Source organism: Oryctolagus cuniculus, chromosome 19, assembly GCF_051225735.1.
Source record: "Oryctolagus cuniculus isolate XC-2025 breed Fujian yellow rabbit chromosome 19, ASM5122573v1, whole genome shotgun sequence".
In the NCBI taxonomy this organism is placed as follows: Eukaryota; Metazoa; Chordata; class Mammalia; order Lagomorpha; family Leporidae; genus Oryctolagus; species Oryctolagus cuniculus.
The window spans coordinates 45,835,071-45,854,567 of record NC_142885.1 but is presented as its reverse complement, the minus strand read 5'-3'; the positions used below and the strand labels follow the sequence as shown (position 1 = coordinate 45,854,567).

Here is a 19,497-nt window from a genome sequence, read left to right as displayed (position 1 = left end):
AATGCGTAGCTCCCCCTCCCCCCCAAATATGGAGCTCTCATGCACAAGTGAAAATCCAGATTGGTACTGCACACCCGGGATTTTTAGATAAATGACAGGCCAGATACTTGCAGTGGAATTTCAGGTAGTAATATGCCCATTCAAAATCACCTCGCTGACATGTAGACTCTGCAGTGGCTTCCACAATATGTTGATGGTACATACACCATAGCAAGCACAACCGAGGCCATCCCTTGCACGTTTGATAGATTTCTAATGGTGTCAGCATGCACAATGACCTCCCAAATGGAAACCTTTGCATTCACAGTGACCTCCCTTCATGAGCCATTGCAAACCCAAATAACCCAAATAGGGATGGTGTGTGTGCATTTCGGTGCTCCCGGTTCCTGCATGTCTTCACAGTCACCTGCAAGACGGGTCGGTGCGCGCGGCCGCAGTCCGGCTGACTTTGCGGAGCCATGGAGGGCAGCTTCGGCTCGGACTTCGGGGGCTCGGGCGGCGGGAAGCTGGACCCGGGGCTCATCATGGAGCAGGTGAAGGTGTAGATCGCCATGGCCAACGCGCAGGAGCTGCTGCAGAGAAAGATGGACAAGTGCTTCCGGAAGTGCATCGGGAAGCCGGGGGGGCTCTTTGGACAACTCAGAGCAGAAGTGCATCGCCATGTGCATGGACCGCTACATGGATGCCTGGAACACTGTGTTGCGCACCTACACCTCGCGGCTGCAGCGGGAGCGGGCCAACCTGTGACCGAGCCGGATGCTGCAGGCCGGGCATCGGGGGCCGGGTCTGGACCTTGGTGGGGAGGGGGTGCTCGGGCCCCGCTCTGCTGTGACCCCGCGAGGCTGAATAAACGGCTGAGCCAGCAAAAAAAATAAAATAAATAATAAAAAAATACCAGCCTTTGCATGCTCAGTTGCTTCCTCAACTTGTGGACTTGCATGTGCCATTGCAAACCCAACTGAGAAACCCAACAGCTCACTAAAGGCCACACATGCCCAGGGATTTGCCACATGGCAGCCTGCTCATGCTCAGTAGCCTGCCAGACTTGAAAAAGGCACACGAAGAGCTTCAAACCTAACTGGGATTCATGTCTGTTTCTTGGATCACTGACAGCACAGGCAGTCACAGTGAGCTACCCAGTGGCAGACTGCACAGGCTCAGTTGCCTCCAAGACATGTGGAAGTCATGTGCACAGAAAAAACACCCAACTGGGGACTGAACACTCACATTTTATAGATAACTGATGGACCAGGGATGTGCACTGACATCCCAAATTGAAGCCTGTACATTCAAACTGGCCTCCCTGACATCTAGATGGCACATGCACCATTGATTGCCAAGCAAGAACACTTGGAAGCTCATTGTTAGCCCTGCATGCACAGAGACCTGCCAGATATATTCCTGTGCGTGTGCAGTGGCCTCCCCAGCAAGTGGACCCTGCAAACACCATTGCAACCCCAACTGGGCACTACATCTGTTAGTTTGGTGGCTCACCAAATGCCCATTCATGTACACTGAAGTGAAGAATGGAAACCTGTGCATGCTCAGTGGCCTACCCAACATGCGGAAGGCAAACAAACAGCTGCAAATACAAAAGGGGACCACATATTTGCTCTTGGTAACTCCTGCTGAATCAGGCATGTGCATTGACATCTGAAGTGAGCTTCTGCAATTACAGCACCCCCTCAACATGGAGATCACACATGCATTATTATTAACATAAATGTGGACAATTCCTGCATATTTTGAGACATCCAAATGGCATGCCTAGGCACAATGACCTGTGCAGTGGCACATGTTGGGGCTCCCGGGTGGCCTGCACATGTGCCATGCCCTGCGCAATTGCAGCTTGCACATGCTTATTTGCTTTCCTAACATGTGGCAGTGCATGCACCATTGCAAACCCACCTCTGAACCACACGTGCACATTTTGTGGCTGAACAGTTGCCCCCTGAATGCACACTAGCCTGCCCAATGACAATCTGCACATTCTCAGTAACCTCTCTGAGGTGTGGGAGATGAACGCACAGCTGAAAGCACAATGGTAGAATGCCTGTGTGCATCAGTGGCTCCCAATGGACTGGACATGCCAATGACCTACCTAATGACAGTCTGCACATGATCAGTCACCTCTCTGAGATGTGGAAATCACATGTGCAGCTGAAATCACATCTGTGGGCAAAACATATAAATTGGTTGTTCCCCAGGGACTGCACATGTACACTGGCCTATTCAATGGCAGCCTTGGTATGCTGACTTCTCCGACATGTGGATGGTGTGTTTGCAATTGCAAACTGGACTTAGGATGGTGCATACATGTTCAGCAGCTAAATGGTGGCCCAGGCATGCACACTGACCTGCCAAATTGCAGACTGCACATACTCAGTCACCTCTCCCACATGGGGAAGGCATGTGCGCAGCTGAATACAAAACTGGACTGGGCATGCGTATTTATGGCCTTTGACTAACTGAACATGCTCAGTGACCTGCCCAGTGGCCACCTGTACATGGTCACTGGCTTCCCCAACAAGTGGACATTGCATGCTGCTTTGCAAACCCAATTTGGAACAACACGCCCAGTTTTGCTGGCACAACAGTGGCCCACACTTGCACACACAGTGGCCTACTGAATCACAGGATGTGCATGACATGTCACCTATCAGACACATTGAAAGCACCTGAGCAGATAAAAGCACAATTATAGGGTTTGCAAATGAATTGGTAGCACCAAACTGATTACACATACACAGTGACCTGCCCGATAACCTGCATATGATCAATGACTTCTTAGCTATGTGGACGGCACTTGAGCTGTTGCACATCCAACAGAAGACAGCACATGCATGTTTGGTGTCTCACTGAAGGCATGTGCACACACAGTGACCTGTAGAATGGTAGCCTGCACATGCTCAGTGGCCTATCCAACTGGGATCATGCATGCACATTTGGTTGCTCTCTGAGTACCTGCACATGTGCAGTGATCTTCCCAATGGCCATCTGCACATCCTCAATAGCCTCACTGGTATCTGTAAAGTACATGCAGAGCTGCAACCCCTTTTAAGGAGTGTGTATGCACATTCAGAAGTTCATAGACAGCCCAAAGATGTGCAGTGGCCTGTGCCATGGCATCCTGCACATGTTCTGTAATTGCCCACACCTACACATGGTACAGTAGCCTCCAGAACAAGTGGAGAGTTCATACACCATTGCAAATACAACTGAGACCAGCATATTCATGTTTGGTAAACCCTGACAGCCAAGGGATGTGCATTTACCTCCAAAATGGGACTCTGCACATTCACTGTAGCCTACCTGAGACATAGAACATAGATGTGCCATTGCAGACTGAAATAGGGTTGGCATGTGCACATTCTGGTCTGCCTGGTGGCACAAGCATATGCAGTGATATGCCCATTAGCAGTCTGTGCATGTTCAGGTGCTTCCTGGTATTTGGAAAATGCATATGGCATTGCAAACCCACCTCTGATGCAAACATGCAAGTTTGGTTTCTCAACAGAGGTCCGGGCATGCACTGTAACCTGCCAATTACACACTGCACATGCTCAGTTGGCATTTGTAAGGCACATGAGCAATTGAAAACACATCTTAATACTGTGCATGCACATTGTTGGCTCCCAATAGATTGCATTTGCACAGAGATATGTTCAGTGGTAGCCTGCCTTTGCTCACTGGCTTCCCTGATATGTGGACTGGACTGTGCATGCACCATTACAAATGCAACTGGGGATGGTACATGCATGTTTGACAGCTCACTGACAGGCCATACCTGTTCAGTGAGCTGGCAAAATGCAACTTGAGCATGTGTAGTTGGCTACTACATGTAGATGGCAGATATGCCATTGGGAACACCAATACTTACTGCACAAGAGCATTTGGAAGCTGACCGGCAGGCCACACATGTAGACAACTGCCATTACCGAGCCTGACCTGGTCTGCCCAGTGGCTTCCCCAACATGAGAACTCTCTATACACCAATTCAAACTGATTTGTGGAATGCATATGCACCTTTGTTGACTCAGTTGAATGACTGCACATGTGTATTAACATGTGAAATGGCAGTCTGAGCATGTTCAGTGGCACACATGACATGTGGAGGATACACAAAAGGCTTCAAATCCAACGTGGGCAGCTCATGAGTATCTGATAGCATTCTGAGGGCCCACACATGTGCAGTGATCTGCCCAGTGGTAGAGTGCTCATAATCAGTCACCTTGCTGATGTGTGGAAGGCACCAGCTGAAACCACAACTGTGGACTGTGCATGTGAATTGGTGGTGCCCAACATAGTGCATATGCACAATGACCTTTCCATTGGAAGCCTGCACATGCTCATTGGCTTCCTTGACGAGTGCACAGCACATGCACCATTGCAAGTGTCCAGCACCACAAATGTCTCTGCTTTGTTTAAGGATGTTGGCTTTTTTATTTCAATCTTACATTTGCCAGATTATAAATTGTGAAAAGGTATGAAAGCAGGTGTATTTTTGTACGTATGTGTATACACACTAGGAAAAACACATTCTAATATCATTTACTGGGGCCAGCTGTGACACAGTGGGTTTAGCCACCACTTACGTTGCCCACAACCCTTATGGGCACCTCTTGGAGTTAGGGCTGCTTCACTCCAGATCCCGCTCCCTGCTAATATGATTGGGAAGGGAGAGGAAGATGGCCTAAGTGTTTGGGCCCCTGACACCCCCAAGGGAGACCAGGATGAATCCTGGTTACTCTATCAAGTCTGGCCTAACCCTGGTAGTTTAGACCATTTTGAGAGAAGCCAGAAGAGAAAGAGAAAGAGAAAGCGAGAGAGAGAGAGAGAATGTATATGTGTGTGCACACATGTTTCTCCCTCTCTCTGTAACTGCATTTCCAATAAATAAATATTTTTAAAAGAATATCATTTACTATAGTAACCAGCAGGAGAGGGATGATGTAACAAATGGTGGGAATTTTTTTTGTTGTCTTTAGTAGTAAAATTGACTGGTCTAGATAATTTGATACTGTAGTAATGGCAGTTCCAGTGGCAATCTGGTCGACCTTGGTATCCTTGTAACTCTAGATACATGGAAACACCCATAAGATACTAATTTATTTTCTATTTTCAGGGCAAAAACAAAACCGGAAAGCAGGCCCATGTCTTTTTCTGAAAGATGGTATTTTAGGGCGGCGGCAGCGGCGTGGGCTGGGCTCCAGCAGGCAGCGGCACCCAGACTCCCGGGAGCGGGAGCCCACGCGGGCGGGCGCCTGAAACAAAGAGAAGCGGGAGTCCGGGCGCCGCGGGTGGGCGGTCAGTCGGTCAGCTCGCAGCCGGCCAGCGGGTGTCCGCGCAAGCCCCGAGCCCGGCCGGCCGGCACGGCCTCAGGGCGGGAAGATGCCGCGAATCATGCCCGACCAGAGAAGCAAGTTCGAGAACGAGGAGTTCTTCAGGAAGCTAAGCCGCGAATGTGAGATCAAGTAAGTACACGGGCTTCAGGGACCCGCCGCACGAGGAGCGCCAGGCGGGCTTCCAGAACGCCTGCCGCGACGGCCGCTCGGAGATCGCTTTTGTGGCCACAGGAACCAATCTGTCTCTCCAGTTTTTTCCGGCCAGCTGGCAGGGAGAACAGCGACAAACACCTAGCCGGGAGTATGTCGACTTAGAAAGAGAAGCAGGCAAGGTATACTTGAAGGCTCCTATGATTCTGAATGGAGTCTGTGTCATCTGGAAAGGCTGGATTGACCTTCAAAGGCTGGATGGTATGGGCTGCCTGGAGTTTGATGAGGCGCGAGCCCAGCAGGAGGATGCATTAGCACGACAGGCCTTTGAGGAAGCTCGGAGAAGGACACGTGAGTTTGAAGACAGAGACAGGTCTCATCGGGAGGAAATGGAGGTGAGAGTTTCACAGCTGCTGGCAGTAACTGGCAAGAAGACAACAAGACCCTAGTCCTGGTTCCAATTTAGGTGGTGGTGATGACCTCAAACTTCGTTAATGGTAGCACGGTGGACATGCTGCCCATCTTTACATACACATTGCTTCTAGTTGGTAGAAATAATTGATCAAAAGACCAGAAAGTGTGATAACTGGAGGTACTACGGTCTTTTTCTCAACCTCAGGCAGTAACAGACATCACAAACTGCCATGGTTTTGCACTATGATTAAAACTGCATTTCTAGTTTTTTAAGCATGTAGCCAGTAATAATTTGATATTTTTTTCTGTGCAAGCTTATCTTGTTGGCATTACTTTAGTGAACTGAAACTGAACATTTGTGAAGCTCTGTTTTCCTGCATTTAATTTAAAAGTTCATGTCATTTAAGAACAAGTCGAGAAATTAAAAGTTACATCAGAGGGGTTTCTTCCCTAATCAGTTGCTCTATTTTTTTTTTTTTTTTGTACTTTTAGGTGTGTTTGTTATACAGCTTCATTTAGATAGGCATTGTTGGGGGGTTTTGTTTTGTTTTTTTTTTTCCCATTTCCTTTTGTATTTTATAGTCTATAGCATTTTTAAACTGCTGATATGTTTGCATTATTTACAAGCTAAAAACCTAGTAGCATAGAGCTGTCTGCCACAGCCTTCTAACACGAAGTTTACAGTGGTTAAAGTTGCAGTAGCCTTTTAAATGCTAATGATTAGCACCGTTTCTTTTCCTTTTTAAACATAAAAAATTTTAAATTGGTTTTTGCTCTCTAATCTGCCCTGGATCTGTTTTAGATTCTGTTCTGTATTCATGAGTTTGGATGGAGGTACTCTCTATAGATGATAATATCCTACTGAAATACCTAAAGAGGTCACCAGCTGACTTCCGTTTTATTCAGGGAGTTTTTTAAAAAGTCAATCAGAAAAGGGATACTGGAGCTTCTTCATTTTTGTAACAGCATATTAAACTGGAGACAGTGATGAATCAGCTACAAAGGTAATATTGTATTAAAATAATGTTTAAGATAGCTGCTTTTATGTGTATTTTATGTTGCATGCTTTTGTAAAAACAATGTTGGGTGATAAGTGATTGGTCTTAGAGAGAAAATGTTCATCTGTGCAGAAGATACATTTTCTTCTATTAATTATTCTGGAAAAAGCATTCAGTTATATGTATGGTATTTTGCAAAAGGACTATTAATAGTACCTTTTGAGATGAATTAGTCTAAGAATATTTTTTAAATAGGCTCACTGTCAAATTGAGTGCAACTTTTATTTTAAATGCAAGACTGGAAAAAAGTGCTAAGTCATTTGGTACCTCCTTACAAATACTTTTCTTTGTCACATTCATTAAATGTTACTACATTTCTGAAGTTTTTCAAAAATGTATTTTATCATAATAGAATGGCATTATTTTAAAGAGTGAAAAGCTGACACAGTGAATTCAGAAAATGAACTGAAGTCTGAATAAGGTCATTCATTGCATTTAAGAAGCATATAAATATACTTGATTAATGAGGGAGGTGTGACTTTCATTGTATATAGTACTTAATAATTCATTAACAGATATCCTGTATCTCAGAATAAAGATATTTGTTTTATATTTGAAGTCATGCATGGTAACGAGTGTTTAAATTGTTATAAACAATAATGCATCATAAAAGACCATGCTGGTTTTGTGTAAGTACAATGAATGATTTTGGTTGGTATTTGGTGTTGTTCAGCTCACATGTTTACACACTCAGTGCCCTAACTTCCCCTGAGGGAATCGCCTTTTTAAGTGATCCTTATGGTGGTGTTTTAAGGTTACTTTATCACAAAGCTCCTTGGTTTTTGACTTCTGCACTTAATTTTTTTTAAATAACATGATGATACATTTTTCTCTGTTGCTTCTAGCCAAGGACTTTTAGTCCACCAGTAAATATGATCAAATGTTATTAAATGTTCTTGTTGCCATCCTTCTGTAAATACAGAATTTTTCCTTCATTTAGTAGTGCTGTGCTGCTTCTGTCTGTCTTAATGCTGGCATTAAGGTCATGAGCCCTTTTTCTCCCAATACTGCAGGCTTTGGAAACTACTTTATTAAGTTATTGATGCAATTTGATATTTTTTCATAATCTATATTTAAACAAAATTACATGATTGCATCGTCTTTTCTAAATTCATCTCCATTACAAACTTGCCTTAAGCTACCAGATTGCCTTTGCCACCATTAGCCATACTGTGTGTTTGTATGTTCTAATTTACTTTCACAATAAACTTCCGTGTAGTGCAAAAAAAAAAAAAAAAAAAAAAAAAAAAGAAAGATGGTATTTAAAGTTTATGGTAAGGCCATACCAAAAAATCTACAAAATAATAAGTAAATATAGAGTATTAACACCAAAAATATCATGGATAAATTTCAAAATTGGTTCACTTAAGAATTCAGTTAAATTGCATCCTATATGATTTCATTACATAAAATTTTATAAAATTTAGGTGAGTTTTTCAATAGGTAGAAGAGCTGTCTCTGTCCCTCTTTCCCTTCTTCCTTCCCTCCCTATGCTTCTTCTGTACCCGTCTTTCAAATAAAAATAAAATAAAATCTTTAAAAAATATTCTGACTCATCAAATGTATCAATGGCCTAATATCCAGTTCTGGAATTAAAATTGCTAATACATTTACAATAAAATATTCCTGGATTATGTGAGTAGATCCAATGACTAATCACTAAGATTTTAATTGTGAAGTAGGAAATCAAATGATTTAGGCAGAGATATGAAAAGGGAAGCAAAGCCAAAGCAATATAATCATCACAGTGTTTTAAATTTAATGAATGAATTCTTTTAAAAGCAGAGAGAGACAGAGACTACTTGTCAGTTCATTCATAAAATGGTCACAACACCCAGTTCTAGGTCATGATGAAGCAGGTAGCCGGAATCCTCATCTTGGTCTGCCACATGGTTGACAGTGACCCAAGTAATTGGACTGTCTTCCACTTCCTTCCCAGGCACATGAGCAGGAAGCTGGATTGTAAGTACAGCAGCCGAGACTAAACTGCAATCCAATATGGCAGGCTGACTTCACAAGCACTGCCAGTTAAACCTACTGTGCCATAATACTGACCCTGTTGCTGACTTATGATTGAATAAAGGGAGTAAAGGGACTGGGAATCAAAGACATGGAAATAAATCCCACTCAGAGCCAAAATAAAAGAATGCTTTTCAGCTGAGAGACTAATTTGAGCTCATTGACACCCATAGTATTGACCTAAAGAATTCTAAGATGTACTTTTGTGTTAAGCTGATGAGTTAATGGTTCATGAACTCCAACCTTATTTAGACAAGGCCATAATCAAAGTGGAAGTTCTTTCCTCCCTTCAGAGAAAGGTACATTCTTCTTTGATGACTCCTTATTTCCACCAAGATCTCACTCACAGAGATCTCCCATTTAGGTCATTTTTTTTTATTTGGCACAATTATTAGGGTGCTGCTTCAGATGTCCACATTCCATACTGAAATGCCTGTGATTGAGTCCCGCCCCTGGCTCAGATTCCATATCTTTGCTAGTGCACACTCTGGGAAGGAATCCTGTGATAGATGGACAAAATACATGGGTCACTGCTATCCACATGAAAGGCTCAGATGTAGTTCTGGGCTCCTGGCTTTTTCCAGAGTCAGCCCTGGCTGTTGAGGGCATTTGGAGAGTGAATGAGGAGATGGAAGATTCATTTCTCCATATATTTGTCTCTGTCTCTCTACCTTTCAAATAAAGTAAAAAAAATCAGCAATGCCACCGGAGATGACAATAAATGCAATGCAATATTATAAGCATTTTCACTCACATCCAATTTGCAGTGTATCTTCTAGGATGGGATAGTGTTCACATTGCACACCAGCTATAATTTGTCCTACAGTGGCTCTCATAGTGGGTATCTGTTGAAACAAATAGGGAACCATCTGAGGTACAAACAAGCCTTTTGACCTTCTTCAAATGAAGTAATTGAAGCAGACTCTTTACCTATACACGGGATTGGACCTGAAGAGTCAGCAAAAAGCAACTATCACTGACCACCAGGAGAATAGACGTTCCTTCCTGGCAGGTCTTCTAATGCTTTGAGAATGTCATACTTATGATTAAAAAATCTCTCTGCCATCCAGTGATGCTTCATTAGTATCCGAGGCTGTGACTAAACCACCACTGGAAAATGCTTGACTCTCAATCTTGCTTTAAATATTTGAGCAATGGTACAAAGGAGAAAAAGGAAATAACCAATTTACACGACACTTGAAAAACAAAAAAGTCCATGTACTGTCCATTTAGTTTATTTATCTCAGGCTAGAAAGTGATTTCAAGAAAGCAAACAGTTTTTTAAAAAGTTTATATGTTCATTTGCAAAGCAAAGTAATGAGGAGAGAAGAGTTTTTTTTAACTTTTATTTAATGAATATAAATTTCCAAAGTATAGCTTATGGATTACAATGGCTTCCCCCCCAATAACTTCCCTCCCACCCACAACCCTCCCCTTTCCCGCTCCCTCTCCCCTTCCATTCACATCAAGATTCATTTTCAATTCTCTTTATATACAGAAGATCAGTTTAGCATATATTAAGTAAAGATTTCAACAGTTTGCACCCACATAGAAACACAAAGTGAAAAATACTGTTTGAATACTAGTTATATCATTAAATCACAATGTACAGCACATTAAGGACAGAGATCCTACATGAGGAGTAAGTGCACAGTGATTCCTGTTGTTGACTTAACAAATCAACACTCTTGTTTATGGCATCAGTAATCACTCTAGGCTCTTGTCAAGGCTGTGGAGTTGCCAAGGCTATGGAAGCCTTTTGAGTTCGCCGACTCCCATCTTATATAGACAAGGTCATAGTCAAAGTGGAAGTTCTCTCCTCCCTTCAGAGAAAGGTACCTCCTTCTTTGATGACCTGTTCTTTCCACTGGGATCTCACTTGCAGAGATCTTTCATTTAGTTTTTTTTTTTTTTGCCAGAGTGTCTTGGCTTTCCATGCCTGAAATACTTTCATGGGCTTTTCAGCTAGATCCGCATGCCTTAAGGGCTGATTCTGAGGCCAGAGTGCTGTTTAGGACATCTGCCATTCTATGAGTCCTCTGTGTATCTCGCTTCCCATGTTGGATCGTTCGAGAGAGATTTTAAATCTATTGGTATACTCCCCAGATGCTTACAAAAGCCAAGACTGGGCCACAGGAATGCCAAGAACCAGGAACTCTATTCTGGTATCCTGCATGGGTGGCAGAATCCTCAATAGTTTGACCATCAAGTGCTGCATCTGAGTTGCATTAGCAGAGCAGCCAGGAATGGAACTAACACACTAGTATGAGATCCAGGCATCCCAAACAGTGTCTTAACCCACTGTGCCACAATATCTCCCTTGGGAAAGGAAATAATTTACAAAGGAAATGTATTTTCTTGGAAGAATTTTCCACTTTACACTTCGTACCACCACACTGTTCTTGACTCATTCCAGAAATAAACGTACTAAGAGAATACACTTTTTGAATGTACAAAGAACTTCAATTTTTTTTCCAAACAAGATTACACAGCATGATGTTGAAATGCAGAAAAATGCAAGACCATGAAGTAATTTAAACAAAATTAAAATGAACATTGATACTTGTGCTTTTTTCAAAAAACTAGCCAAAGTTTGCTACCTTAAATTGTTATATTATTGAATTATTGTAAAATATTATAAAAATCCTCTCAATCCAGTAAAACAAGGAAAATTGTGCTAGCTTCAGATCCAAATATAAAGGCAAATAATCTATCTCTGATGGGCAATACATGTGTTTGCACGTGAAAGTTGAGATAATAGGAAAGCATCCTAGACCCAAGGAAGTAGTGAGACTCTTTGAAGAAAGAGTAGCAAACATAACAGCATGAATGGAAATAGATAATGAATTAAAAGGAAAAGGTGAAATGGCATGACTTGTCTCAGAAACAGAGTTTGGATTGACATGGAAACCAGGTAGATGGGAATGAAGCACTAGGTCTGAGCAGCTCACAGTCTGGAATGAGGCAAAGGGGGAGGAGTTGGCTTCTCGGAGTAACCAGGGCAAAGAATGGCCCCTGAGACAGAGAATAAAGTCGAGATCCGGGTCAACCCCAGGACTGAAGTGGGGCTTCCCAGCTGCTAAGAGAAGCCAGAGCTCAACTCGTGCTTTAAAAAACTAATTTAAATAAAAACAAGATACCTATACAGGACAAAGGTACTCTCTTAAGCAAGAATATGTGACTCCATGCACTAGCTTTGTGACTAGATCTACAATACCTCCAGCAGCTACTGTGGCAGGATGAGGCCCCAGTAGGGGATATGCTAAGACCCATGGACAGGGAGAGTGCAAAGAAAAGGAAGATGATGGAGAGAGGAAGGTAGCAATAATGAAAATTCCTCAAAATGTGTCTGCTTCCTACCAAGAAGATGTGCTATCTTAGCTAGGGCTTAAAAACTGCCAACAGAAACTATGTAGATGTAAATTTGCATGGGGTGAAGCTGAGGAGGGAAATAAGACCATCATAAAGACGTTGAACAAGGAAAAACCAGGAAATAATACCAAGGCACAGCCTGGAGGACTTGGCCATGGCCCAGCTCTGTGGCAGCTCTGACCCTCCCTGTGGAGCTGGCCACATGTTCACAGGCATCCCAGGTGTCTGGAATGACCTAAGATGGTGCAGATGCCTAAGATGGTGAGGATGGATCTTGGAAAGAATGTTTCCCATCCCTGTTGTAGGATTCTGTAGGATTCCTTGAGGAGCAGGGAACAATTGAAATGTCTGACAGAAGCCCAGAAGAATCAGACCATGGAGTCGGCACAGAGGAGAGGAGTGCAGGAGCTACCTCTGTGTGTGAGTGTGGAAAGCATACAGCAGTAACACCCAGATGGCAGAGTCAGGGTTAGGACCTGGCCTCCTCCTGGGAGAAGGAACTCCTGCCTGGAAGCCACCATCAAGACTGACCTTCCCTGACAAGGTGAATGATGGCACTTGACATGAGCTGCTGACACGGGGACATCATCACCCAGGAAACAATATTCAGAGCAGAGGATCATGTTCTTACCATAAAAAAATGAAGAAGACTCTGGCCATACTGTGCTCTCCTTGGCCTGCAGGCCAACCTGGAGATCCTCACAGGGTTACTGAGAACAGAGCTGCAACAAGAGGCAGCCCTGTTGGACGGGCATGCCAGCTGGGGACACTGCTCTTCTCCATGGTCGCTCTGCCTGTACAGGAATGTCCCGCGGGGGAGAACAGACTTCATTCTGGGACCAGCTGTTTAGTGATGGCTCCCAGATGAATTCCTGCATGGCCTTGTCCTGAATGAAAACATCACCAGTCATCCAGAGTTTTTTGATGAGTTTAAAGTGATTCCCAAGCAGACTTGCTGGAGGGAGGCCCCAGGTTTATGCAGAAGACCTTTTAGAGCCTGGGAGACTCCCTTGATGGCCATAGCCAGGCCCCTGGGAGCGACAGTTCACGTCATGCTGCTGGCATAGGCCCTGCACTCCTGGTGACTGTCACTGCCAGGGCTGAGGCTGGTCAGTGCCCAGCACTTTCCTTCTTGGCATTGTAAATATGTCACTACACTTTGGCTACAAATTTTTATGAAGCAACTTTGATCATGTCATTCTGTGACCTTCTGATTGTTAGACATGTCATAAATTGCTTCAGGAAACTATTTTTACTTGAGAAAATAATATATAAAACCAGAGGTGCATTTATTTAGTACAAAGTGTCGACACCCATGCATTTGTGATTATTTGCTTTATTTAAAATTAAAATCAAAATAGGGAGTTGTCTAAATAAAATAAGAAATACTATCCATTAAGGTAGAATAAGTAGGGGCTGGTGCTGTGGTATATCGGGTAAAGCCATTGTCTGCTATGCCAGCATTCCATATGGCAGCCAGTTTGAGTCCCCGTTGTTCAACTTCTGATCTAGCTCTCTGCTATGGCATAGGAAAGCAGTAATACATGGCCCACGTCCTTGGACCTCTGAAGTCATGTGGAAGACCTGGAAGAAGCTCCTGGATCCTGGCTTTGGATCAGCCTAGCTCTGGCTATTGCAGCCATTTGAGAGTGAATCAGTGGATGGAATACACCTCTCTCTCTCTTTCTCTTTCTCTGCCTCTGTAACTCTGCCTTTCAAATAAATAAATTAATCTTAAAAAGATACAATAAGAAATTATAAAATAGGCATGAATGAAATACAGTAAATACAAAAATGAAATATTTTATGAAACTAAGTAGTCCAGTCATTAATGTAAAAAAAGAAATGTAAAAATAATATTGCATACTACTTTTGCTGCAAATGCAGAAATCAATGATTTGTGTATGGGTCACTAATTATGACATGCCATAATGTTAGGATCCTGCAGGGGATAACTTACGATGGCCACTTATTAGAAGATTTACTGAGCATTTAAGTCACATGTGCCTGGCACTCATCTAAATGCTGAAGGAGCAGCAAGTGTAATAAGTCTTTGTCACTGTGATTCTGGCACTGTTGTGGGAGGAATAGAATGGACTATCGAATAAATAAATAAATGAGGTAATGTTCATTGATAAGTGAGAGACATTGAATAGCAAACGTGTGAGTAACCAGCAGAAGAGTAGTCTTTAAATAAGAGTTCTGTCTTCTATCTTCACTAGTCATATGTAACCCCCAACTGCCCATGTGCAAGACTATAGGTACAAAATGAAAATATGATCATGGGTTGGAAAGAAACCATATAGAAGTGTTTAGTTCATGTATAGAATAAATAAAGGGGCATCTTTATATCTTACCCCTGAAATTAGTCCTAATGTTCATCAGCAGAGGAAATTACTTTTTTAAGAGTAATGATTTTGGCCGGCTCCATGGCTCAATAGGCTAATCCTCCACCTGCGGTGCCAGCACCCCAGGTTCTAGTCCCAGTCAGGGCGCCGGATTCTGTCGCGGTTGCCCCTCTTCCAGGCCAGCTCTCTGCTGTGGCCCGGGAAGGCAGTGGAGGATGGCCCAAGTTCTTGGGCCCTGCACCCCATGGGAGACCAGGAGGAGCACCTGGCTCCTGCCTTCAGATCAGCACGGTGATCCGGCCGCAGTGGCCATTGGAGGGAGAACCAATGGCAAAGGAAGACCTTTCTTTCTGTCTCTCTCTCTCACTGTCCACTCTGCCTGTCAATAAAAAAGAGTAATGATTTTATAATTCATTTTTAACATCTAAGTCCTTTTTAAAATTTAAATGTGCAGAGGCAAATATTTGGATACAGTGTTTTAAGCCACGGCTTAGAATACCTGCATACCATGTTGAAATGCCCAGGATCACATCAGGCTCCACTTGTGGGCTCAAATTCTCCTGTAGTCTCCCACTGGGTTGCCAAGGTTAGCGAATTGTGGCATCTCTGGAGAGCACTCATGTGAATTCTGTTAGTTCTCTCCCCTACCATCTCTTTTTTCAGTCTCAGTTCATTAGCACCACACATTCACTAGGTCCTAATCTCCAGTTATTTCACCCCCACCCTGAGTCAGGTTTTTCTGCTAGGCTAAGGGCCAGTGCAGAGCTGAGGTCACCCTGCCTATGATGTATGTCCAAAATGGCGCCTGCTCTTTGTCTTGCTCGCCTTTGAGAGGTGAGTGGAGAGAGAGAAACTCGTGTCCATACCAGTGGCTTTTATTTTTCCTCTCTCTTCTAGTTAGCCTGGTGAACTTTTTCCCCATGGGGTTTCAAGCCTCGTTCCCTCTAGTCTCCTCTTTCTGCTTGCCCGCCGGTGTCTCAGGCTATTGAGGTTTGGCTCACCTCGCATTCCAGCGCTGGTGTGTTGATTCTGCTGCTAGTGTCTCAAACTGTGTGCTCCCACGCTCTCCACACAGGTCCACTATGAATCACTAGTTCCGGAAGAGTTTCCTCTGCTGTTTCTTTCCCTACTCTTCCTTGAACCTGCAGTATCTCCAGTTTTATTAAACTGTCTCTTCCAGGACTATCAGTGTGCTCCCTTCCTATTCTGCCATCTTGCCACTCTCTGGCTTAATATTATTAAAATATGTTTTTGAGCTTGGACCATTATGTGGGCAGCATATTGTTGGTTTCAAAATATTTCCACTTTTCTCCAAATAGGAAGTACCAAAGGAGAGAAACTGAATTTTATTTGCATTCAAATGTTTTATCAATTGATTATGAGCCAGAACCTCAGTTGCAATTTCCTTTATAATGCACGTAAGCACTGACACACATTTTGTAGCATGCACACATTCTCTAGTTCTTCCAGTTTTCTTGAGTACAGTGTTAAGATATAACCATGTGTTTTTTATACAAGGCCATATCACTTCAAAGACCAAAACCAGCAAAACAGAAGAGACAATGAAAAACAAGCTACATGAAGTCTAATTTCAAAGTAAATGCTGGGGTCGGCTCTATGGCACAGTAGGTTAATGCTCTGCTGGCAGTGCCAGCATCCCATATGGGAGCTGTTCCTAGTCCTGGCTGTTCTTCTTCCGATCCAGCTCTCTTCTGTGACCTGAGAAAGCAGTAGAAGATATCCCAAGTCCTTGGGCCCCTGCAGCCATGTGGGAGATTGGGAGGAAACACCTGGATCCTTGCTTTGGATGGGTGCAGCTCCAACCATTGCAGCCATTTTGGGAGTGAACCAGTGGAAGGAAGACCTTTCTCTTTGTCTCTCCCTCTCACTGTCTGTAATGCTACCTGTCAAATAAATAAATAAAATCTTTTTAAAAAAAAGTAACTGCTGATGTTCATTCCATTCCTCCTCTGTGCTATTAGTCCCTTACCATAACTTCTCTATTCCCCCAAAATAATTTAATGATTTTTTACTGCCTTTGGACAATCAAATTTTTTCTTAGTGTGAATCCCATTGAGATTTTCCACCCTTCAAAATCATGCTCCACAGTTATGCCTCTTCTATTGAAAAAAATCCCCACTACTCAGTTGGATCTAAATAGATGATAGGAAAGCAATCTAATTGTGTTAAAAAACCTAAGCAATGAACTTCTTTTTTTTTTGACAAGCAGAGTTAGACAGTGAGAGAGAGAGAGAGAGAGAGAGAGAGAGAGAGACAGAGAGAAAGGTCTTCCTTTTCCGTTGGTTCAACCCCCAAAGCGGCCGCTATGGCCAGTGCGCTGTGGCTGGCGTGCTGTGCCGATCTCAAGCCAGGAGCCAGGTGCTTCCTCCTGGTCTCCCATGCAGGTGCAGGGTCCAAGGACCTGGGCTACCCTCCACTGCACTCCTGGGCCACAGCAGAGAGCTGGACTGGAAGAGGAGCAACAGGGACAGAACTGGCACCCCAACCGGGACTAGAACCCGGGGTGCTGGCACTGCAGGTGGAGGATTAGCCTAGAGAGCTGTGGCACTGGCGCAAAGAACTTATAATAAAACACTTTCCCTTCACCCCATCTCCATAACCTTTCAAACACATTCATGTTTTAATCTTAATGAAGCTGACAGTACAAAAATCACAGGCATGAGGCCTGCTGTCCTGTAATGGGTTAAAGCCCAGGCCTGCCATGCTGGCATCCCATATGGGTCAAGTCCCGACTGCTCCACTTCTGATCCAGCTCCCTGCTAATGTGCCTGGGGAGGCAGGGGAGGATGGCCCAATTCCTTGGGCTCCTACATCCATGTGGTTGACCTGAGGACACTCCTGATCAGCTTCAGATCAGCTCAGCTCTGGTCATTCTGACCATTTGGTGGTGAAGCACCAGATGGAAGGCTGTCTTTTCTCTGTCTCTACCTCTCTCTGTAACTTTACCTCTCTCTGTAATTCTGTAACTTTTTTCAAATAAAATAAATATTTTTTAAAATCACAGGAATAACACATTTAGAAAGAGTCTTCTTTTAAAGAAATGATTTTTCATACATTTTTAGCTCAAAAACATTTTCTTCAAACAAAATATAGATGTAAAATGTATGAAACAGACTGAAACAGGTATCTGTTATAGATACAATGCCAGAAGGATGAGATTTTCTACACCTGCTTCTGAGGCTGAGATTGGAAAACCAGAGAAGTTTATCATACATTTCAACATCCTTTGAACCTTATTTAGGGAGAAGAAAAATAACAATTCTTTTAGACTTCAACATTCACCACCAATATCTTTTGGCTCTCTCTCAGAAGGAATTGAGGGCCACACAGGTTTCACTCAGCTACAATTTTTAAACTGATTCCTAGATGACCCCAATTTAATAATTATCCTACCATATAGAAGGGGAAGATGCCACTACCATTCAGTAATATTATACTCTTAAATTATTCTCAGAATCTACTCATAGGAAGGATAATTGAAAAGTTTATTTAATAGTGCAATAAATTCTATTTTAATAGAGCTTCATTAAATGAATTCAAAACTCCAACTTTAAATTTTTCAGTTAATTGAGTTTTGTGAAATCTTGGTTTCATTAATGACAAATAGATTTCTATTATCAGTAGTTCAAATTTGGTGGACAGAGACCACATATACAGAAATGTTGTGAGTGGGCAATTTTCTAGAAGATTTGCATGCTTTTATCAACCAAAAGTTGTGATTGGTAACAATCTTCTCAAGCTGAAAGTTGTTAAAAATGTTGCACATTTTAAAAATAATAGCAATACTCTCATGGGCTTTTTAGCCAGATTCAAATGCCTTAAGGGCTGATTCTGAGGCCAGAATGCTATTTAGGGCATCTGCCATTCTATGAGTCTGCTGTGTATCCCGCTTCCCATGTTGGATCATTCTCTGCTTTTTAATTCTATCAGTTAGTATTAGCAGACACTAGTCTTGTTTATGTGATCCCTTTGTCTCTTAATCCTATCATTATGATAAATTATGAACTGAAACTTATCACTTTGACTAGTAAGATGGCATTGGTACATGCCACCTTGATGAGGAAAAAAAAAGGTTAGCTCTTCATATTATTTGCCAAAGCATAATGGAATAGGTAATCTTTGTTCATTTTAGATGAAGCATCCTAAAAGTCATTATACATTTTGCATGCAATTTAAGTCCATTTATTCAGGTTTTAGTTTCTGGAGAAACACTTTAAGTCCATTCATATTAAATATCACAATCTAGACCATAAAAATAATAGCAATAATAAAAATACTAGACAAAATACAATGAAATTACTATGAGCAAAGTTTCACTCTAAAATGTTTTCATATTTTTCCATTCAACTATTATAACCCAACATTGTAATAATGCTATACTTTCCATTTTCTTGATGAGGACCACAAGGCACAAAAAATATTTAGAATTATTTTTGAACTTATTTGTGGCCAGATAGTATCAGCACAAGGATAAACACCTGTACAGTATAGCATTGTGACTTCTGCTGTTAACCTCCATTAAAATACTGCCTCATGAAAACACAGGTTAACATGTGTGTTTATCAAATGCTTTCTCTGCATCTATTGAGATAACATGATTTTTGTTCTTCAATTTGTTAATGTGATGTATCACATTGATTTGTGAACCACTGCTGCGTACAAGGGATAAATCCAATTTGGTCTAGGTGAATGAGCTTTATGATGTATTGTTGGATTCGATTGACTAGCATTTTGTTAAGGATTTTTCCATCTATTTTCATCATGGATATT

At 42.6% G+C, this 19,497-nt stretch overlaps 2 pseudogenes across 1 annotated transcript; both read left to right on the top strand.

The window, feature by feature from the left end:
* Positions 1-455: 455 nt before the first annotated feature.
* Positions 456-747, top strand: LOC138847144 (mitochondrial import inner membrane translocase subunit Tim13 pseudogene; annotated as a pseudogene).
* A 4,478-nt stretch (positions 748-5,225) lies between these two features.
* On the top strand, positions 5,226-6,212 carry LOC100340362 (core-binding factor subunit beta-like; annotated as a pseudogene). Its single transcript, XR_016226355.1, has 2 exons — positions 5,226-5,889; positions 5,921-6,212. The product of XR_016226355.1 is annotated as a core-binding factor subunit beta-like (transcript).
* The last annotated feature ends 13,285 nt before the right edge of the window (positions 6,213-19,497 follow it).